The sequence below is a fragment of the Taudactylus pleione genome, unplaced genomic scaffold (assembly GCF_031769625.1).
Source record: "Taudactylus pleione unplaced genomic scaffold, aTauple2 ptg000202l, whole genome shotgun sequence".
NCBI classification, from domain to species: domain Eukaryota; kingdom Metazoa; phylum Chordata; class Amphibia; order Anura; family Myobatrachidae; genus Taudactylus; species Taudactylus pleione.
In genome coordinates, this window is record NW_028284604.1 from 3,725,837 (window position 1) to 3,750,143 (window position 24,307).

The 24,307-nt window shown below is 44.2% G+C and overlaps 1 protein-coding gene across 7 annotated transcripts in view; it reads left to right on the forward strand.

Moving 5' to 3' along the window:
- Window positions 1–6,238: 6,238 nt before the first annotated feature.
- FER (FER tyrosine kinase) overlaps window positions 6,239–24,307 on the forward strand; it is a 275,704-nt gene continuing 257,635 nt past the window's right edge. For 3 of the 7 annotated variants that reach the window (XM_088477672.1, XM_088477676.1, XM_088477678.1), the window contains exons 1-3: window positions 6,239–6,329; window positions 15,140–15,236; window positions 24,063–24,139. The gene's annotated coding sequence lies outside the window, so the exon portion shown is untranslated. Of the gene's footprint in view, window positions 6,330–6,379; window positions 6,434–7,193; window positions 7,223–10,118; window positions 10,169–15,139; window positions 15,237–24,062; window positions 24,140–24,307 lie in introns of those variants that run through there. The other 4 variants (XM_088477673.1, XM_088477674.1, XM_088477675.1 and 1 more) reach the window with 4 other exon arrangements.

Here is a 24,307-nt window from a genome sequence, read left to right on the forward strand (position 1 = left end):
CTAGCGAGTGGCTCTGAATGAGGGCCTGAGGCCCTCATTCAGAGCCGTACGCTCTGAGCAGAGCGCACGCTCTGAATGAGGGCCGCCCTCCATAAAAATGGAGCATCCTCCTGGACGCTCGTATAGCTGTGGGTCACCACCCACAGCCTATACGAGCGTGCAGTTTGGTGGCCACGATGGTCTTGACCATCGCGACCATCGAAACTGCGAGCCGGAGCCTGCGGTTGAGGTTTTCAACCGCAAGCCCCGGAGTGATTTTGGCTCTATCAGAGCCAAAATCACTCCCACTGACATCACTAGTGATGTCAGTGGGCCGGCTTCTGACGGGAGGCGTTCCCGTGGGAACGCCCCCGTCAGGGAGGCACGCCCCCGGCACGCCCACCAAAGGGGGCGTGCTGTCAATCAACATCGACAGCACGCCCCCTTTGATCAGACACAACGAGCGAAGAAAAGTCCTTCGCTCGTCGCGTCTGGCGCATGCGCACGACGGAGCTCCCGCCGTCGTGCGCATGCGCAGAGCACAACATCGACCCACTTGCGAGCGGACAGCCGCTTGCGAGTGGGTCTGAACCAGGCCCTTAGATAGTAAACTTTATTGCTTCACCTCTCATTGAACACATCACAATATAATAATAATAGAGTCCAATGAATAGGGGTGCTACCACAGATTACATGTAGATAAATTGAATTAGAACAGGGAATGGCGGAAGCAGAAAAGAATCTTGGACTAGGTGCACTCTGGCAATTAATCAAATATTAAAATTTAACTTTTATTAAATCATATGATAAAACAAAATATATATATATTTATTATTAGCACGTATGAAGCTAGCGAAATAAAACAGAAATAGAAAAAGAATGTGTAAAGAAATAAGCCAGTGATTAAAATGTGGTACCGCTGATGCTTATATTAATTAGCATCCCAAATTTTTCAATGCTGTCACCATAAAATAACAACTAATTATTAACAATATGCTGTTCTTGGTATATTAAGTGCAGCTGCTTTGTAGTGATCCAGTAATATAACTGTTGCAGAAATTACTCCTATAATCGCAACAATGTTGTACTAGAATCGTTACATAGATTGCAGAATATATTGTTCTGTTACATATGCATATTCGTTGTGTCTAGTAACTAATGCCACATAAATACATATTAACGTACACTCTAGGGAGCACCCCCATCTTTTCCTTGAAGTAGAGACCCTACCTGAGTAGACTTCATTTTCTGATACTTTTACTCCTGTGCAATTGTTTTTCCAATTCTTCCCCTCTTCCTTCCTTTTTTGCCTTAACTTTTTACATTGCAGACCAACATTGGAGTCCATGGCATATGAAAATGTGCTTGGAGGAAATTAGTAACCGTCAGTGCAGGTGCAGGGTGACAGTTGATCCTCAGACTCACTGCTCTTCCCTTGGAGCTCTGCCTTTCCCCAACTGGTACATATCAGCCTGTGCCTTCCGATCAGTGTAGGTTTAGGCATTGGAAGATATCCTGAGTGAACTTGCTTAAACCAAAATTTCAAATCAGTGGGCACCATGTAGACCTCCATGGTAGTGACGAGCGGTGAGGTCAATGGCTGGGGAGGAACACATGGAGATGTGTCTGAGTGCTGGGAGCCTGTCTCACCCCCTCCTCACTAACTCATCCCTCAATACGCTTAAGCTGGGTACACACTAGACGATATATCATCCGATCCGGCACTGACCGCTGACAATGTGCGCTCCCACACGTCGTTAAACACATCACCCAATGGATCTGCATGCAGGTCTGACGGGTGATATCGTCAGCATGGCCATGCTGTCGAATGCAGCATGGCCCCCCGCTGTTACGCCGTCACTTCCGGCATCCATAGTAATATTCCGCTGCTAAGCTCTCATTCGGGAAGTACCGTCGATAGAGGACGGTACTGTGTCTGGGGGCTCGCATATTTGCATTTTTTGCTTTTTTCCAAGCCTGATGATTGCTTACTTTGGACTGAAGACCTGATCCACGCATAGGAGAAGGTGAGTATGGATATTTTTTTTACAAGTACCCTATGGATTTACTACACGGAGAACAGGACCGATGGGCTGCAGGGATACATACAGTCAGGTCCATAAATATTGGGACATTGACAGAATTTTCAGATTTTGGCCTCTATTCACCACAATGGTTTTGAAATGAAACAAACAAGATGTGCTTTAACTGCAGACTTTCAGAGTTAATTTGAGGGTAATTACATCCAAATCGGGTGAACGGTGTAGGAATTACAACAGTTTCAATATGTGCCTTCCACTTTTTAAGGGGTCAAAAGTAATGGGACTATCAACTCAAAAGCTATTTCATGGACAGGTGTGGGCTATTCCCTCGTTATTTCATTATCAATTAAGCAGGTAAAAGGTCTGGAGTTGATTCTAGGTGTGACATTTGCATTTGGAATCAGTTGCTGTCAACTCTCAATATGCGATCCAAAGAGCTGTCACTATCAGTGAAGCAAGCCATCATTAGGCTGAAAAATCAAAACAAACCCATCTCAGAGATAGCAAAAACATTAGGTGTGGCCAAATCAACTGTTTGGAACATTCTTAAAAATAAAGAACGCACCGGAGAGCTCAGCAACACCAAAAGACCTGGAAGACCACGGAAAACAACTGTGGTGGATGACAAAAGAATTATTTCCCTGGTGAAGAAAAACCCCTTCACAACAGTTGGCCAAATCAAGAACACTCTCCAGGAGGTAGATGTATATGTGTCAAAGTCAACAATCACGAGAAGACTTCACAAGGGTGAATATAGAGGGTTCACCACAAGATGTAAACCATTGGTGAGCCACAAAAACAGGAAGACCAGATTAGAGTTTGCCAAACAACATCTAAAAAAGCCATTACAGTTCTGGAACAACATCCTATGGACAGATGAGACAAAGATCAACTTGTACCAGAGTGATGGGAAGAAAAGAGAAGGAACTGCTCATGATCCAAAACATACCACCTAATCAGTGAAGCATGGTGGTGGTAGTGTCATGGCATGGGCATGTATGGCTCCCAATGGAACTGGTTCCCTTGTATTTATTGATGATGTGACTGCTGACAAAAGCAGCAGAATGAATTCTGAAGTGTTTCGGGCAATATTATTTGCTCATATTCAGTCAAATGCTTCAGAACTCATTGGACAGCGCTTCACAGTGCAGATGGACAATGACCCGAAGCATACTGCAAGAGCAACCAGAGTTTTTTAAGGCTAAAAAGTGGAATGTTATGCAATGGCCAAGTCAATCCCCTGACCTGAATCCGATTGAGCATGCATTTCACTTGATGAAGACAAAACTGAAGGGAAAATGCCCCAAGAACAAGCAGGAACTGAAGACATTTGCAGTAGAGGCCTGGCAGAGCATCACCAGGGATGAAACCCAGCGTCTGGTGATGTCTATGTGTTCCAGACTTCAGGCTGTAATTGCCTGCAAAGGATTTGCAACAAAGTATTAAAAAGTGAAAGTTAGATTTAGGATTGTTTAGTTTGTCCCATTACTTTTGGCCCCTTAACAAGTGGGAGGCACATATAGAAACCGTTGTAATTCCTACACCGTTCACCTGATTTGGATGTAATTACCCTCAAATTAAATCTGAAAGTCTGCAGTTAAATCACATCTTGTTTGTTTAATTTCAAAGCCATTGTGGTGGTGAATAGAGGACAAAATCTGAAAATTCTGTCAATGTCCCAATATTTATGGACCTGACTGTAGGTATGTCTGATAGTGTGTGTGCATGTATGTTTTAATAATATTTTACTGTCTACAGTGTGTGTGTTCTGTGTTTTATATTTTTTTGCTGTGGAACTACAGACACCAACGGGCCCGTAATGCCCCACATGCTGGTACTTGTTGTTCTCCAAGAGCTCCTTGGTCTTAATGATGTGATGTCTCTTGCTTAGTGGTGTTGCAGCCTCTGGGGCCTTTCAGAAAAGGTGTGTTTATACTGACAGATCATGTGACACTTAGATTTCACACAGGTGGACTTCATTTCACTAATTATGTGACTTCTGAATGTAATTGGTTGCACCACAACTTTTGAGGGGCTTCATAGCAAAGGGGGTGATTACAAATGCACATGCCAATTTTCAGAATTTTATTTAGATTCTTTTTTATATATATTTTTCTGGTACGTCCGTATCTTTGCGGCTCTCGCTACGTAACTTAATTAGCCACTACGTAAGGTACTGTACTACTTACACTATTGACTCTTGCTAATGTATTTTGGCGCCAACGACGCACGATATATCTGTTTTGATCCCCACTGTTCTGTCTCCATTTCGTACCGAACACTCGTCGCATATGACCAGCCGAACACACTCGCCCCCACATATGACGTATCTTCACTGGTCAGTGAAGATACGTAAGTAGCGTAGCCAGCAGGGGGCGTAAAGATACGGAAGTACCATTTTTCTCATTTCACTTCACCAAATTAGACTATTTTGTGCTGATCCATCACAAAAAATTCAGATTAAAACAAATAAATTACAGGTTGTAAAGTAACAAAAAAGGTAAAAAGCCAAGGGGGTGAATACTTTTGCATGGCACTGTAGCTCTAGCAGTCACAGAACACTGTACATAGCCCAGCAGTCACATAGCATAGCCTATAGCTCCTACAGTCACATAACACAGCCTATAGCTCCTACATTCACAAAGCACAGTATATAGCGCGAATTTGGCATGTTCAAATCCCAACGGAAGACCGGCATCAGCAGATCCCGACAGGTAAGTTTTTTCACTATCCCCAAACCTCCCCCCCCCCATCCTCCTTTAGGGGTGCCTAACCTCCACCCGTAAGTGCCTAAACCTAACCCCCCCCTCACCGCACCCTAAACCTAACCCTCCCAGGGGGTGCCTAACCCCTCCTTCCCCTAAATCCCCTCACCCTCCCCCGCCTGTCCACACCCACCACCCGGCTTACCTTCAATCTGTACGTCGGGCGTAGAGATTTTGGCGGCTGGATAATGATAGGTGTCGGGATTTCGACGCCTATTATTAATCCCATGCCGGCATTTCGACCGCCGGCTTCCTGACTACATACCTATAGGGCTACTAATCACAGAACACAGCTTATAGTCACATAACACAGTACATAGCCCCGCAGTCACATAACACAGCCTATAGCTCCTACAGTCACATAACACAGCCATTAGCTCTTACAGTCACATAACACAGCCTATAGCTCCTGCAGCCACACAGCACAGTATATAGCGCTACTAATCACAGAACACAGGGCCTGATTCAGAGCCGGATGCTCTTTAAGAGCACTGCCCCTTAATCAGGGCGTTTTTTTTTTGTTGCGGCCTCCTGACCGCTCGCTAAGCTGTGGGTGCGGACGGACGGTCGCTTCCGTCGCAAGCCCCAGAGAGCTTCCTGCTCTAATAGATGTCAGTGGTGCCTCCCACAAACGGCAGGCTTTCCTTCGGGAATGCCTCCGTTTGTGTAGCCACCCCCCCGCCTCGCCTACAAAACGGGGCGAGTTTTCGATCAACATCCACAGCAGCCCGTTTTGTAGTGTGTCCCGGAGCAAGAGAATTTCTCTCTTGCTCTGGGGCATGCGCGCGCCATGCGCAGTACCCCACCATCGACCCGCTTGCAAGAGCAGGCCCATAGTACATAGCTCCAGTAGTTACACATAGCACAGTACATAGGTCCAGACTCTACACAACATAGCATATATCTCCAGCAGTCACATAACACAGTTAATAGCCCAGCAGTCACATAACAACAGCCTGTAGTTCCTGCAGCCACACAGCACAGTATATATAGCGCTACTAATCACAGCACATAGCTCCAGTAGTTACACATGGCACAGTTGAATAGATCCATACTCTACACAACATAGCGTATATCTCCAGCAGTCACATAACACAGTATATAGCCCCAGGAGTCACATAACACAGTATATAGCCCCAGGAGTCACATAACACAGTATATAGCCCCAGCAGAAACATGGCGTAGTATATCGCTCCAAGAGGCACATAGCACAGTAGTATATGTGACACACAGGATACAGCCATCCTGCCGCTAACACCGGGAGCAGCAAAAGCAGCAGACGCGCGGGTAATGTGACCGGACAAGAGGACCAGCAGTGACCCGTGCTTACACCCATCACCCGGTGCCAGTCACGTGACGCCGCAGCCGGAGACTGAGTGACTTCCTTCGTCTCCTGTGATTGGTTGATAGGTGCCCGGTCTCCGCCTCCATTGGCTGGCGCGGTGACGCCGACTCTCCGGTGACGCTGCTGCTGCTGCCTGACGGGCTCCCTGCGGTCGGTGGTGTCGGAGGTTCCGGGTGTTGCGGTGCCGTTGCGCAGAAGGTACCGAAAAGCCTAAGGTGTCGGGAAGTGGGAGCTCTCCCCTGTGTGCCCGTGGGGCGGTGTCAGGGAAGCGGCGGCTGCTGGGTAATGAGGAGCTGGCCCGGGTAGGGAGGCTGTGTGAGATGCTGGCACTGTATATGTATAATGCATGACTCCTGATACCACCCGCACCCCCTCCTTGGTGGCCGCTATCCCGGGATTGTGGTGCTGGTATTGAGCCCCCAGCTCTCTGTAGTATATAATGCTGGTACTCCCTATCTGCTGCCTCTGTATGCCAGGGACACTAGGTACCACTTCTAGGTATCCCTTCCTGGCAGAGGACATGCTGGGTTAAACACTATCCCCATTGCTGGGTGGCTCCCATCATATCTTCAGTACATAACATTTGTTACAGAAGTGCTGTTACACCTCTTTGTCCAGATATTTGTAATATCATATCGCAAAGGTGTAGTGCACTAATTCGTCCTTATAGATTGTTCTGAAATGTTGGACACTGTTCCAGCACGAAACGTTGCTTGTAGGACTTAATCGCTTTATTGCAAAAATATAACAAAAGCCCTACCAATAATTTGATTGCTAAATAGCTAATGTAAATCTAATGTCAATTGTGGCTTGTGCACACAAACAAATCAGTATATAATCTATATGCTGGACACAGCTCACACGTCTATACTGATAATGGTTATATGTGAACATAAGATCATTTTATTGAACACAATGGGGGGAATTCAATTAGGTGAGAGTTTGGTCCCGCAAGGTGAAACCACTGTAAATTTGCCTTGTGAATGACATTTGCAATTCAATTACGAACTCTCATTTCTTTTTCAGAGTAAATTCGCCTGTTTTTCGCACTCCCCTGAGCCGAGAAAAGTGGGGAAAATCTGTATCTTAAGGTAGAAATGTCTGGACTTGCTTCAGAACCCCTTGCACATCCCTCTAATGACTAATTAGGCATTTGACTTTTTCAATTATCTTAATTGGAACAATAATTACATGTCATTTTTGGGGTGAAAAAAAATAAATGGCCTCAAATTACCCCAAAAATAAGTTGTTTTAGCAAAATAATGCACCCTAAATTTAATAAAAGTATGTATTTCAATGAAAAACAATTGCTTTCTATATTTTTTTTTACATGTTATAAAGTTGCCTCAAATTATCCCAAAAGCATTTTTTTTCTACTTTTTTCTTGCAATTTCTGCTTAATTCCTTTGTAATTGAATGAAATTCTACAGCTTTTTTTTATACTTATTTTATTTATTTTTTTCTCTATAAATGCACAAATCAGACATTTGACACCTTTTAAAAGCATACAGTACTTTCCTTATGGCCGCTAACAGTCGGCTACATGATTCTGCTAATGAAGTCTTAATTTTTTTGGGATCTAGGATCCACTTTTTCTTGCTATTTTCGCTGTTCACTTTTTGGACAAAATTCGCACACTTTCACTATGTGAAGAGCGAATTCGCAGTTTTAATTGAGTTGCGCGTATCTCGGGTGTACGCATGAAGGCGAAGTTTGAGGTTTTTCACTTTTGAAATCTCTCACTTGATTGAATTCCCCTCATAATTTTGTAAAACCCACAGCTGAAATGTATTTTCAACAAGCTAGTAAGGAAACACTCTGGATTCAATTAAGTGCGATGCAGTGCACACATCAGCCGCACTTACGGTAATCCATAAATCATATATTTTAATACGCACCCTATTGGGTTGCAAACTAATTGTGCTGTTACCGATGTTCCAACACCATTAGAGTGGCATTTTTTGGGTATTGCTTGCTTTTGCCCCTAATTAAATTGACCCAAATGGGGTTTCCTGTGCTTACAGAAAACAAATAGAAATGCACTGTAGACAATGTCTCAATTTGTTAATATAGGTTTAAATGTAACGCAGCATATTATCAGCTGTTTGCAGCACTAAATGGGTACACTTCTGAAGATATCTGTCCAATCTGTCTAGTGGGAAGGAAAATCTGGTAATGTATGAGAGCAAATAATAGAAATTTGCTCCCAAACACTGGAAAGCGGACCAGATTTTCCTTCCCACCAGACAGATTGGACAGATATATCTATAGGTGTGTGTGCAACCTAATGGTGAGTACACATGGGACGATCGATAACGATATTGTTGTACGATCTCCCGGGTGTGCTGGACAATCGATATCCCAAACACATTCCCCAGGGAGCAGTGCATGGTTTCCAGTTGGTGCACAGGTGTATTAATTACTGGCTGACACATTTTACCAGATCCACACTGGGGAAACACTTGGTTAGATCATCCTATGTTGGATGACGTTTGTTTTAAATGTTTGATGATGCAATACTCCCAAGGACCAACCTGCTATCGCTGCAATGCTGCCATTATTAACAATCTGTATCGTGACAATTTTGTTTTTTATTTTAAATGAAAATTTCCCTGCTATATACTAAAATGAACCCGCAAGGACAATGGCAGAGATAACTGCTGTCCCTACAAGCTACTTCCCTGACAATAATAATAATGGGGACTGCGATCTGCAGTGCTAATGAGCTTTCTACAGAGATTTCTGTCAAACTTCCTGCATTAGGCTATTATTAATTAGCAACAATTCATACAATTATGGAGACAATGCAGATACTTCATAACTTTATTTAAAAAAATAGAAACCTTTAATAAATAGCCCCGATTTGTTATTATCACATGTAGTATTCACTCTAGTTCCGGCACTGGAGCTAGAAAGGGGCATTTCTGCTCGCTCCGAAGGTGCGCGTGTACCCGTAAAATAGGCGTGGCCATGAGAAAAGGGGGTGTGTCATTAAGATGCGCACCCTTTTCATGACTCTTGGGGTGTCCTCGGCACTTATGGATAAGTTGGGCTGCCCCCAAGTTCTCCTGTGTCTGAATAGATGCCGGGCAAATGCATCTGGCATCTATTCACCGGTGGTGATCGCTGCACCGCTATTTTTTCCACCTGCGGGACACTGCGGTCCGCGGGTGGGGATGGCACCGCTGAAAGGGCAGGGCGCATGCTGCCCTTTTGAAATTGGGCAGTGCGCGGCACCCTGCTAAAACAGCCTAACAGGTACGCTAATATATCACAACTATTACAAAAAAAAAAAAAAAAATGCTTTTTGGAATGTAACCATCTTCTCACAGTACAGCTACTGGTGAACATTTCTTATTGCATTGTATTTTAATAGTCCTCTATTTCTTTTGAACTCGACAGGAACTGCTGTATTTCAGTCACTGTTTGTGTTGCCTGATAGAGCAGGTTCTAGAGATTTTGGTACTTAAGCTCTCTTGGTTTACTGAATTATTTATTTTTTTTGAATTATTAATAGTTCATCTTGCCCCAATGTATTTTATAGTAGCGTTCTAGGAACTATGTGATCTCAGAGACACAATTGCTTGTAGATTGCTTTCATCTGATCAAGTGGAACTGTACTTAAACCTATATTGTATCAATATGTTTTGAATGACAAAGGCCAGCTGGTCTGACTTGTAGACCAGCTTTCTGTGATGTGGGCGCTTTGTCTTATATCAATTTTATGTTGCATCAAATTTTATATTGATTCTGTATTAAATTTTGTGATTTTATCATTTTTATTTTTTATCTAGAAGCTCTGTGATTTTATATTTGTTACTATATTTTCCATAACCTGCCTCTCCAAATAGCGCTATGACTATCCCATTCTAGTATCTCTGCATTCTGGAAGGTAATCGCTTTCGCTGACGCAGTTACAGACTCTTCCGGAGCAGCCAGATAAATGTATCAGTGCTATTGCTACCCTCTCTTCCGCTCATCTTGCAGGTGCAGGCAACGTGTGCTGGGCTGGAGAGAGAGGCTTCTGTTGTTAGCAGGTAAGAAGGGGGGGAGTGGTGGACCTGGGCCCATGCTGAGCCCCTCCAACAAGCCCCCCTCTCAGTGCCCCTGTGCCTTTATATATCACTTTGTTGCATATATTATTTACTTTAGGGCTTTTCAACTCCAGTCCTCACCAACAGTTCACATTTCATGCACAGGTGAGTTAAGGCCCCAATACATCAGCAATCTGAAAACCACAATTGAACAATTTGAAGATTTATTGCCGATCTTAGGATTTCCCAATCGAGCAATCTGCGCCCATACACTACAGATCTTTTTCAGTGATTTGCAGATCGATTGCAGCAAACACAGATCTGGCAATCTTGAAAGGCCCATCATTTTGCTAGAAACGGTCTGCAAATCTGCTGATCATGTCCATACACTAGCAATCTACAGCCCCAATCGATCTGTGAAATCCAACATGTTGGACAATCTGATTAAACAATTCCAATCACTTTTTGGTTGCAATCTGCGATCTGTGAAGCCCATACATTGCAGATTTTTATACACAATCGATTGCAAATTGCACGATTGCTGCAATCCATCTCTGATGTATGGGGGCCTTTAGTCTATTTTGCTGAGTTAGTAATTAATTAATTAGTCTGCTTCAACCAACTGTTGATGTGCTGTATTCCTTAATAGAATAGCTATTGAGGTGAACTAAAATAGCTGTCCTCTGTAAATATAGCAATAGCCTTCTCTAAACAAGGTATTTGCATATATATGTACAAATTTTAGCACCACTGTTTATTTTATCATTATACACAATGGGCTCGTTGCAATTGGCAAAGGGGGCAAGTTGTTGCTTTAACTGCAAACAATTCGCTCCCCTTTCGGCCTGATCTCACCCCGGAACCGCACATATTTGCTCACAACCCTACAGGCTGCGAACACAAATGTGCAAGTACGTTGGTACCACAAGTGCAGCATACGTCCACAAATATTTCGCTCCGATTTTGATGGAGTCTTGTTTGTTCTTTTTCATCTATCCTATCTATCAATATACCTGACGCTAAAATTCAAATATGTTCGCAGGACCAAGTTGATTAAATATTTAGTTTCATTGAAACCACTGCAATAAAGTAGCTGTGCATATTATGAAGTAATAGCAGCTGAGCTGCTGAGGTATTTTGACCTGACATAATTTTAAAGGTTACTGAAAAACGCTTACTGCTATATGGAGCCTACTTCTTATAATTTAGGTGAGTAGCGAGGCAGTGATTGAAGGGTTTAAGTTTTTGTCAGATTATCTTGGAAAGAACAGGCCACTGTTTTATGTACACATCATTTTTTGTATAGGGGAAATACTACTAGAAATGCCTTATCATTGTGTGCTGCTAAGTCCTGTTTGTCTCTGAATCTGCATGTGATTCAAGAGGACTATGTACTAAGAATGAAATCACTTAACTGCTGAGTTTATTAAGGATCCGTTTCACAGAAGATTTTAAAATTTTTATTGAAAATATCCCTGCTATGTACTAAGGGAAACGTTTGTGAAAGTCTTCTCCGGGAGAAACATGTCACACAATGTCAGTCTTCCGCTGGCCAGAGGCTGCATTAGAGAGATCGGAAGATCTCTCTCCTGCTACTGGAGCCTCTATAGGGGGGGTGTAGTTAAAATACCGACAGCCAGGACGCAGTCTGTTGAAATCCCGGCTTCGGAATCCTGACCTGGGACTTAACACAGGCGATAAATCCCGATGCCAGCCCACAGACCAATGCTGGAATCTCGACAGACTGCATCCCGATCAAAGGTAAGCCGGGGTGCCTATAGCTTTTAACCTCGAGGGGTGGGGGGGGGGTTAGCTTTAGGCACCACGGGGGGGGGGGGGTTATAGTTAGGCTTTGGGGGGGTGGGGGAGGAGGTTAGGGTCAGGCACCACAGGGGGGCTAGATTTAGGCACCAGTGGGTGAGGGTTAGGTTTAGACACTAATGGGGAGGGTTGGGGTGCGGGGTGGGGAGGGTTAGGATTTGGATGCAAGAAGGGAGGGTTAGGGGATTAGGGGGGAGGGTTAACATACTTACCCGACCCCTGTTGAGATTCCCAACATCGGAATGATGCTGTCAGCATTTTGACAGCAGGCATCCCGACTGCCGGGATTTCATACCCAACCCACTCCATAGGCTTAAAGCAGTTCAAACGGGCCAAACTCAGAAAACCTTAGCTTTTCTGAGTTTGGTACATAGGGCTCAGATCGTAGTCCCCATTGATGATAATGGTGACTGTGATCTGCAGTGCTAATTAGCACTCTGCTAGAGACTTCTTTGAAATCTCCTGCATTGTGCTATTGGTGCATAGCAACTATTCATTAAATTATACATAAAGTGCAGTTTCTACATAATTTTATGAAAGGGGCCTATTTATCAAGCTCTCTAAGTGAGCAGTGAAACACTGTGTGCTTGGAGGTCATACATAAGTTATGGCGAATGTTAGAATGTTGATATTTGTATGTTAACTATATTTAACCCTAACGCTAATGTCAACATTTAACTATGTCGGCATGACAAACCTCTTAACATTCAACATGCTTATGTCGACCTAGTGAATGTATATTGTTTGCAACTTATTTGCCTATTCTAAATGTACAGGAGATTCCCATGTTATGTTGAGTCACCAAGGACTCCTGGGAGCGCAGGCCACAATCCCACTTCCCGTCCACTCCATAAGTTAAATGCGCATAACTGGGGTGCGTGATGTGGCGATTCTCAGCAAATAGGGTCACCGTGCACTATTGATGGCATCAAGTTTCTTGGGTTGGGGCCACAATGACTCTATTCGCCCGAGGTAAAAAGTAGGTAAAGCTGCTCATTCACCAGAGTTTTCTGACACGGACTGACAAACTCTTAAATGATCTGAGTGATCTAAATGTTTTTGAAGTGACTCTATACATTGAGTTACTTGTCACGATGTAAATGATTTTACAGTACCAGCGATCAGTAGTGAGTGAGCTTATATCTCCATACATTCACAGAGGAAACTGGTATGCACAACCAAGTGTGATGCTTCATCAACAAACTAATGGGAGAATCATTCCCAGACAATTGGTAATTACCATGCACTGGTATGATTTAAATGATTTCTGTAGAATGATGGTCTGACAGATTGAGCATGCTTTAAAACCTCTCCAGATGAATGTACCTATTATGACACATAGTACGTGACAGTAACAGGTGGTTATTAACTGTCAGGGAAACCCTGTAACCTAAGGGGCCAAGTAATACCACTTTTCCACCAAAATCCCAGGTCCAGCTCGGGACACTGAACACTGGTTTCAAGCCATGTCACAGCCGCTTGAACCCCGTTTGCAGTGCAGGTTGGACCCAGGGTATTGCCGGAGCTTACCTCTGACGGTGCTTGGATATTACGTCATCTCCAAGTGCTGGGAAATGCGTCTCTCCCTGGGCTGTGAACGGGATCCGGGTCAGATGACCCGGGATACCCATTGCCACTGAGCCTTACCCGCATAAAACCCTGCTTGAGCCCCGGGAAGGAATGCTGGGTAAGTCGACCCAGGTTTTTTTCCTAGGAGCCTTTTTACACTGAGCCGCAATTTGGGTTGACACGGCAATAACCTGGGTTTTTGAGGTGGTGGAAAAGGGCTATGCGCCCACTCTGGTAGCTCAGGAAGCATGACCTTCCCTGTTCTGTACTGGCTGGCTTTTTATCTATACAGTTGCTTACTCTCCTGCCTCTTTTGTTTGATATTACACAGCTAACCATTGCCTATTTAGCTGTGGGGATTTTGTTCCCCTTCCTATGGTTGCCTGTCTCTGTGTGATGAGGCTCCCTTACATCCAGGAACTGAGATAAAAGAAAAAATGCAGGTCTCTAATATCCAGTCATATGCTACTAATTAATCTAACTTACTTGCATACTACTGTATGTTAAGATTTTTACAATGAAGTTGAGCTACTGCTACGATATAAAGTAAATATTCAAAAGCGATCTGGTGCTAGAGCTGGCAAAGATGGAATGTGTCTTCAGAGTAGCTTATTGGGTTAGGATATAATAACACTCACAAATTAAGTGTGAAACTCCCTTCCCTCACACACAATAATAATGTCAGTGTTGTTCTGCAATTGACAAGGCAGAGATCCTATTTAAAGTAAGTTTTTACTATACTCGTATAGGGAAACTGCTGTTCAGCAGACAGTAATGTCTCTGCCCTCAGCATAGGCAAGGAGAGACAAAGGGATTGTTATGCAGTGTCGATGGACGCAATGACGTCAATGTGGACAGTGGAATGTCGAACACTGCATGCCGACACGTTTAGAGTGCTTTAAATCACATTGCTACTATGTCAGAATGCTGTGTTCCACATACTGTACACACGGATTTCAGGTGCTTTTATTGTGCTTGTGTAAAGACATCAAGTAGACAGAATATATAAATCACTTTAAAACAGTCATTCACAATTAAATAAAGGCCACTGCTAATTGTTTGGGCTTTTAAAATCTGATCTAGGGAGTTAAGGATCAGACTTAATGAGGCTAGACAGTTAACAGTGGGCATCATTGTAAACATCTGGGTAAGGCATTTATATATTGCACTTAGTAATTATATATACACGATAAATGGAAAGGGCGTCCGAAACATGTACTACATTTTTATTTTGTACCAGCAACTGGTGTGCCTCTTTTCATTTTTATTATGAACAACAGAATAGGGTGTGAAAACTTTGATTCTATATACACAATGGATTTTAAACTTAAACGATTGCTACATTTCTTGCATTTTAGGTTTTGCTGGGGATTGCCGGTTATAATAGCTCATTTGTTTAAAACCCAATCTAAATATACTGTTACTATTGACAGTTCAGAGCTTTGTATTCCTGTGGTATGATGATTCTTTTTTTTTTCCATGCATCTTTCATCCCTGTTCTGAGTTCCTTGTATTGTGTATGCATAGCCCCAAGCAAGACTTTCTAAACGGATGTTACTGACACTTGCATTCTTCTGTCTGCAGAAGGAATTCCATGCAAACAGGATTTTCTGACCAGCAGCCTGAAGTTGCTCCTGGGCCTAAATACCAGCTAAAGCATGCAAGGAAATGAATGAACTAGGTATTGTATACAGTTTACAAGATCTTTACTAGTCTTTTTTTGCTCGCATTGCTTGAAAATTGTGTGGTTTTGCAGGAAGAAAACTCAGGTCTGCACGTGGATGTGAATTTGCAGACTATTGCAGTTTGTAAGCAAACTTTTTTTTTTTAGGTTAGAGAAGTTTAAAATGCATTTCAGGGAAGGGCATGATGTAATTGTCTGGAAAAAGAAATAGAGGAAGCAGTTCAGAAGGTTACAATAACACATTTTTAACAAATACATATTGTGTGTGTGTGAATATTATTTGAGTCTGTATAGTATTATTTTTTTACCTTACCAAAATCTAATAGCTTGGATTTTTTATGTGAGTAATACAATAATTTTCAGGTGCTTAGTGTTTCAATAATCGGTACTTGTGCACTTTACGGACTCATTGCAGAGAGAACCCAATGAATGTTTTAAATGGAACTTGTGTACTTTACGTACGCAAGTACTGAAAGTTGTCTCCATCTAAAGAAGAAAGTTGTCCCCTCACGGGCTCAGTGGATTGCTACGCTCCCACAAGGTTATATTCCCCCTCTATGCTCACTTGGATGGTAGGAAATGACGCTGGACACTGGCTGATGACGTCAGGGTCCTCTCCGTGAAGGGGATTTAGACAGTACCATGATTGATAATAATAATGAGTGTAGGACACTTAAGTCTGTAAAGTACACAAGTACCCAATAATCTTAACAGGTACAAATATTAAGGGTAATTACCTTCCCCTTATAATCCTCCAAACAAAAAAAACCTCAGAAATTGTTTTGAAAACTGGACCATAGTAGCTCAAAGACTATCGATGATTATTAGGATGAAGTTTAAGAACAAAAATATTAATTAATTCCTTATAATGTACTGTTTAACATAGCAGAATGATTATGTAAGGCAGTGGTTCCCAAACTTTATTGAATCGCAGCGCCATAGAGTATTAGCATTTTTTGCACAACACAACTAGGCCAAAAGTTTCTTATTGAGAAAATCAGCAAAACTTATGACATTAAGTAAATTGTGCTTACCTGTCATCTTTAGTATCAGGTATGTTGTGGACAGGGTTGCACTTCTGTTTATACACATATTTCCAGGGTTCGCAAAATACGCGCTATAGCGCTTTTTTATGCGCTATAGACAGTTGGGGACCCAATTTTAAAAACTAAGCGGGTCCTGTAGGACGCGCTGGCTGCTTCGGCTTTGCTAGCGCCACAGCAGCCAATCGCCGCTGTCAGCAACTATTCAACCAATAGCCGGCAGCGACGTCTGCCTAACCAGTCCCCACAGTGCGGTGTCTCCTCACCCAATCAGCTTCCAGACAGGCACCGGCCGGCCCACCACGCTCCGTCCCTGGACCGCCAGCTCCCGCCCACTGCCCGGGAGCAGAAGGCAGCCCAACCCTCCCCGGCCAGACCCCGAGCGTGTTCTGCATTGGAACAGGCGAGAGCGAAAGCAGAAGCAGCGCCTTGATACCCGGGCCCGACCCCGAGCAACGTCTCACTCACCATTGGAGCAAGTGAGAGTCTGGAGCGGAGCAAGGCAACCACGCGGACTACGGCTGACACCAAATACACCGATCAGAGGCAGCGCATGAGCCCAGGCGAGGTGAAGAGGGAACACCATCTGCTAAGATGTGATGAGGGAACGTCTGCCAGGAGGACAATGTTCTGGTGCCGAGTTTGCTTTATACAAGCCTGTCTAGGTAAGGAGCTGAGCGCCCCCTCCTGGAAAAATAAGGATTGTAATTAAGTGTGGAGTTATAGTTACAGCAGAAAACCTGAACTCTTCCCACACAGCAGAGCAGGTTTTCAGTATCTCTTCACATGTTACATGTCACCTTATCAGTAAATTATTGACAGTGATGATGCGTTGTGACTGCTTTTATGTTCTTCACTCTCTGGTTTGGTTTGAATATAAAGTTATATATATTCCTGAAGATAGTACTTAATGTACTGAAGCATTGATTTATACGTCACAGTTGTCTTGTGTATTTATTTTGGAGAGTGCCGCACCATGGGCTGCTGTACTTCTGCTATGTGAGAGCACCTCCGCAAGTTGGATGGAGTTTTTTGGAGTACCGGACCTTGCGGAACTCCAACAGTTGTATTATATATATATATATATATATATATTTATATAAACACAGGCAAAGTCCGGCACTCACTTTTAGGATGTAATTACTTCACCCCGTTGCCCTCATTGTAAATACATATATATATATATATATATATATATATATTATACACACACACATACATAACCGGCACTCCACCAGCTCTTGCGCGTCGTCGGCAACATCGCCCTTCGGACCTTCATGTAGGGGATTTCATCAGCCGGGGCCGTGCTGCCGAATGCAGCATGGGCCCCGCTGTCATTCCATCGCTGCCAGCATTGATATCGCACTGAGCCTCCCTCCCTTAGTACTGTCCCAGCTGCTATCTACCTTTGCCCACTCCATACCTCCAATACTGAATGCCCCTAATCCCCTCCTTGCCCCTCAGTACTGCGCCTTCTGCTTTCTACCCTTGCTACCTCCCTAATCGAAGCACTGCCTGCCCCTAGCCCCCTCCTTGTTCCCCAGCACTGTCACAACTGCTGTCTGCAGCTAGCCCTGCCTGCCCGTACTCCCCTCTACCCAATCTCTACCCAACTGCTACGTGCCCCCCAGCATTGTCTCAACTGCTGCCTGCCCTCAACACCTATAATATATGATGGGACCCAGAAACTGTGGAGTAGGACCCCAAGTTTTCAGAGTGAGGGGTCCCTGGTACCCCAAATTTTTTTTGCTCAGCGCGATCACTGATTTCTTCTTCAGGGTCCATAGGGGGTCCACAGGGTTGACCTTGGGGTATAGTTTGGGAACCAAATCCGGGAACCACGCAGTTAAAGCTTTCAGCTTTCAACCCCGACCCCAAGCCAGAGGCAGCTCATTTTAAGTTGGTGCCCGGCCAGAGTCGGGTCACTGTTGGCGCAGGGGGGGCTGATTAGCAGCCCCATAGCTACTTTTTATTTTAAGAGTTTTAATTTTATTTTTTAACTCTTCAGAAAGGCAGCGTCACACTGTCCATTGGACTTCCAAGTTTCCGCTCCTACACCCCGCCGGCGCCGCAACGCCAGTACAGATCAGGGGATCGTGGCGGGACCCCAGAGTCTGTACTAGCCGGGCTCTGGAGGTATCCCAAAACTGCAGCCGGATCACCGGGGATCAGGTAAGTGCATGCAGTCTCCTGCCTTCGCTCTAACATTAAGGGGTTCACGTCCGAGAAGCAAGGCACCCCAAAAAATTTAAGCCAAGGACCATCCCCAGGGCATCACACGAAAAGGTGAAAAAAGGTGATAGTGATGTTTAAAGATAAAACAATAAGTGTTAATGGAATGAGAGAGAATCAAAATGAAATAAATAATAAACAAACAATTAAAAAAGTGATAAAAAATATCTATGTGAATTAAGTGGTGATGCCCTGAAAAAGGTCCAGCCAGAACAACTCCGGGGGCCCCACTCCCAAAGCTCACCCCAAAATAATTATTGCTACATAATAGTAGCGCCCACTCTGGGTCATATAATTACATATTCGTGTACTGCATAATAACAGCACATGTTTGGAACCTGGGGACTTTATGGTATTGCTGAATATTCAGGATGCGTACCTATAGAGCCCTCTCAAAGGCGTTAGCGCAGGTTTGCTGTGCCACAGCAACACTTCAAATTTTCGGGCTCTGCCCTTTAGACGGTCCACAGCCCCACCGGGGTTTACCAAATTTCTGGCTTTTATGACAACCCACCTGTTCAGGGTATCCGTCTGCTCCAGTATCTGGACGGCCTCCTGCTCTTAGCAGGATCACCAAAGTACTTTAAAGCCATTTCAAGTTAACCATTGCTTTCCTTCACAAGCACAAATGGTTAATCAACTGTGATAAAAGTCTTCCCTGAATCCCTCACAGGGTATGATTCATCTAAGAGCCTTGCTGGATTCTCAGAATTGGAGAATCCTTCTGACGTCAGACAAGATCTCCACTTTTCAACTACGAGTGCGCAGATGTCTCCACAGTCGACAGGTGTCATTATACTCTGTAATACGGGTTCTGGAATCCAGAGTTTCTACCTTCGGAAGGGTGGAATATGCTCAGTTCCGTTCCAGGCCTTTGCAAAAACTGATCCTCTTCAGATGGAACGGGTTTCTCCATCGGATCACTGTTCAGACGATGATGCTCTCTCTGAAGGTGCGTCTGTCTCTATCTGGGTGGCTCTGGCCATCTTATCTAGGGTAATCCTTACATCGGACGCCAGTCTCTGGGGCGAAGTGACCGGTCCACACTCCTGTCGGGGCAGTTGGATGTTTGTTGATTCCGCCCTGCCAACCAACTTATTGGATCTTCAAACTGTCTTGGGCCCTTGCTCTGGCCTAACACATACTTCACGGTAAATCTGTAAAGGTTCAGTCCGACAATGTCACAACAGTGGCTTACATCTAGGAGACACTCTTAGTTGGGCAGCAATGACGGGAATGTCACGCATTCTGACATAGTCCAATGGTCTCCTCCCGGCCATCTCTGCAGTGTTCATTCCAGGATTTCTCCATTGGGAAGCAGACTTCCTCAGCCGTCACGGCTTGCATCCCGGGGACTGGTCTCTTCTCCATGAGAGGTTTCAACTCCTAGTGAGCAGAGGGGGCCTCCCCAGAGGTGGTCCTCATGGCCTCCTGACTCTATCGCACACTGCCGGTGTTAGAGTCCAGAACTAGAGGTACTGAAGCAACTTTCGGTGACGCGTGTCAGTGAAGTGGACCTTCCACTTTGTGTACCTGTTTCCGACTGTCTCCCTTCTTCCTCAAGGTCTTCGGAAGTTCAATCGGGACGGAAGTTCTGTCCTGCTGGTGGTTCCAGATTGACCCAGAAGTCTCTGGTACTTAGATTTTCGGAGTCTCTCCATCGACACTCCGTTCCTGCTGCCTCAATATCTGGACCTGTAGTCTCATGGTCCTTACCTTTCCCTGGACCTGGGTTGTTTGTCTTTGACTGCGTCCCTACTGTGGTCCTAAGGCTTCTCTGGCTCTGTAATCATTGGGATGTTTAGAGCGTGTAGGCCAGTTTTTGCTGGGATCTACCACAGATTGTGGCATGCATAATTCTTATGGTATCGTACCTGTAGTTAAGATCCTCCGGTGTTTAGGATTTCCAGAAGTTCTGGCATTCCTTCCAGCTGGCTTGGGTCTAGCCCTCCGCCTGGCCTTCCTGAAAGTGCGGGTCTCTGCACTGTCAGTATGGTTCGGATGTGGAATTGTTCCACTCTTGGGTATCCAGACCCTCATTCAGGGTGTTTTCTAAATTCTACCTCCCTTTATCCCCCCTACAGGCACCTTGGGATTTGACAGTGGTTCTTCGTGCCCTCCTGGGGCCTCCATATGAGCAGCTAGTTTTGATAACCCTTACGTGGTTTATGGCCTAGACCAGGGGTGGGAACCTTTTTTCTGCCGTGGGCCATTTTGATATATATAATATTATTTGCGGGCTTTGTGCAGACCAGGCCCCCTCCGTGTGCCATCACACGGGGCGGGGCCACAATCGTCAGTAATTACAGCGATGGCCGGAGCATCCTGATGATGCTCTGGGGAGCTGTAAGGGCAGTGGTGTGACCATCTGAAGATTCCTAAGGATGCTCCATTCGGCACTGCTGTATAGATTCTGGCTGCAGGGTGCCATTCTAGACACCGTGCTAGCCAGATTAGGCTAGCAGAAAAAAGCTCTGAGGGCCAGGCCAAATGATTCTGCAGGCCTTATACGGCCCCCGGGCCTGAGGTTCCCCATCCCTGGCTTAGACTCTTTCTTATGGCGTTTGCATCTATCAGGAGAGTGTCGGAATTGGAAACGTTCTCATGTGGCTCCCTCTTCTGGATATTTCACCAAGACAGGGTTGTGAGTCGCACTTGCCCTGTGTTTCTTCCTAAAGTGGTTTTTAAGTTCCATATTATTGAGGAACTTATTGTACCGACATTTCAATCTCCAGTCCTCTCGTCTGGGGTGGCCTCATTGACTGTGGTCCGGACTCTCCGGATTTGTGTGGTCCGTTCAAGTTCTTTCAGGAAAACTGACTCCTTATTTGTGGTCTATGGATTTCACAGGAAGGGTTGGTCGGCCGATACAGACATTAGCTAGATGTCTTCGTATGTCTATCTCAGGGGCCTGTACATAGGAAGGCCTTTCTGTTGATGCTTATTCTACTCGGGGTGTGGGCGGCTCGCTGTGGCGGCATGGCTGTTCTGCCTTGGAAGGTGGCCACATGGTCTTCTGTCCACACCTTTCTAAGGTTTTATGCATTGGATTCCTTTGCTTCTCAGGATGCTTCGTTTTGGGCATCGGATTCTCCTCTCATCTCAGGAGCGTCCCCACCCTTATAAGGACTGCTTTGGGACATCCCCAAGGTCAACCCTGTGGACCCTGAAGAAGAAATTGAGAGAGATGGTAAGACCTTACCCTCGTTATGTCTTTTTCTTCGAAGTCCATAGGGTCCACAGGGCACCCGGCCTGACGCGCCTGGTTGGGCTATGTTACTGGTCACCAGTTTCCCGTCTCCTTCTCTGTGAGTATGGTTCTTGAGTGTTCCGGTCTTCTCTCTTTCTTTCCTCCTCCGGCCTTTGGCTACTTACAAACTGAGGTGCCTCTGACTTGGGGGCGGGGTTATAGGGAGAGTGGACCCAGTGCATCCTGGGAGCTGAAAGCTTTAACTGCGTGGTGCCTGGATTTGGTTCCCAACCTATACCCCAAGGTCAACCCTATGGACTTCGAAGAAAGAGAGATAAAGAGGGTTACCATATCTCTATTTTTTATGATTGGCAGCCAGAAGCACTGCTTTTGCCGATCACATTGACCATAAATAATTTAATTTGGTTTTAAGCAGAGAACACAATAGACGTCCTGTGTACCCAGCCAATAGCAGATGAGACAAACGACATATCATGCGATCCATACACACCACACCATCTAGTGAACAACGGCACGATATGTCGTTCCCCTGCCGCATCCAAATGAATGGAGTCGTCCGTCACATCTTCAGATGTTCGGCAGATCTGAGGATGCAATGGATGACGTAGCCGAAGCAGGCATAGTGCGTACACACTGGACGATTTGAACGATTTGTTGTTCCGGTCCATCGGTTAACGAGAAATCGTTTATAAAATCATCTAGTGTGTACCCAGCTTTAGACCAACAATCCGTGGTACCCCTGCAAGTGCCACGGCACCCAGTTTTGGAATCGCTGATATAAGGAATATGTAACACAATTTATTACATTCTTTAAAGATCCAATATAAAACAAATTATAAAGTCGCATCACTTTTGTACATATAAGCCATGATAATTGTATATAGGAGCTAAGTAAATCAAAGTTTATTATACTGAAGTCCTGCGTGCTTGCATCCATACATATCCAGAAATCATTTGGGAATAAAATATGCATGTGTAGAACACATCAAGCGAAATATGGTAATATAATCATATATTGCATTTAGAGGAAATCAGTACCTTGTAGTAGTGTTCACTCTAGGTGCAGGGTGCTGATCAGTGAGGAGGGCATATTTAAATTTTGAAGGGCAAAATATTACACGTGGTGTTTCGCTACTGCTAGAGGTGAGCACCTCACATTGGCGATATTCCAGTCTGTCCCCCAATGACTCCTGCTATCCACAGTGAGTGAAGAAATACAAAGTGTCCAGACTTAATCCATCCACTTTAATACCGTACAGTAATAGTTTGTGCTGTGAGTACTTAGCGATTACAGATACACTCTAATGTAACCCTGAACTCCAATTGACTACAACCACTGATTGATTTTGTTTAGTCCAGGCTTTTTCATAACATCAGCAGTCTTCGTTTTTAGTTATTCTTCAAGGTGCATGTAAATGAGAACATAATTTAATAATGTGACATAAATGTTGTGTTTTGTATAAGGTGCTCACCTTGGCAACATCTTATTTCAAATGTGATGTACCTAATCCTCAACTGTCATCAATTCCAAAAGACTTACCATTTCTAAAACATAAAATAATTACGATAGTGTAAAACCATCATGATTCTAAAATAATAAATTAATATTACTCACTCTGCCAACAGGGATTCCAGCCTAAGATATGATCCGAAGTGCCGTTCTGCAAGTGCAGAGTTTTAGGGTTGTGAATGCTTTTAGGACAGTAGTGCTACTGGAGGGAAACTGCATTCTTTTTAAGACTGAGAGACTCGCGGGTATGCAGAATGGTTCTTGGATTTGTGCTATTTCATTAATTTTCTTTTAACACTCCTGCAGTTGATCTGTGGTATAGGATTTCTTTTTGGAATAATAGCATTTCTGTGACATCTGATCTGCAAGTGGCTAAAGGTGCGCATCCACTAGACTATTAAGTTGAAGGATAACTATCGTTCAATAGTTTGCAAATCGTTTGCAAAAATGTCTAAAACGTCCAGCAATGCGCGTGCTCGCTGGCCGTTTAGACATCTATCATTGTGCAAACATGCTGGTCAACCTGACGATAACGTTAGGTTGAGCATGTTTGCAGATGAGTGATGAGCCTGCACTGAACGACTGCTCGTTCAGTGCAGGCTCATCACAGATTGACAAACGACAACACGATTACAATGTCGTAATCATGCAGTCGTTTTCATGTCTGCTAGTGGATGGGCAACTTAACTCCAGATCAGACCAATCCAGCTTTCATATATTCTGCAATGATACAGCAATAACTTAATTGCAAACCTTGTTAAATAGGTTATTTTAATATTTTTCAGTGAACAAGAGCTAACTTTCTTTTTTCTTTTTGTAAACAAAAGGCAGAAACCAGCAGAGACGGTGCATCTAACTGGATCTAGTAGTTGGCCATAATACAGTTGCTGAGGAGTAGGAAGATGTAAGTTTATTTTTGCTTCATTTGTTTTTGCAAATAATGTGCTAATCATTCTTGGTTTAATGCAAACACAGTTCCCCTTTCTTCTTCTAACTTTGTGTAAAATGAAAGATGGGTATGCCTTAGCAGGCCAGCTTTCTGTTATTAGTAGAAGCATCATTTTGCATTAGC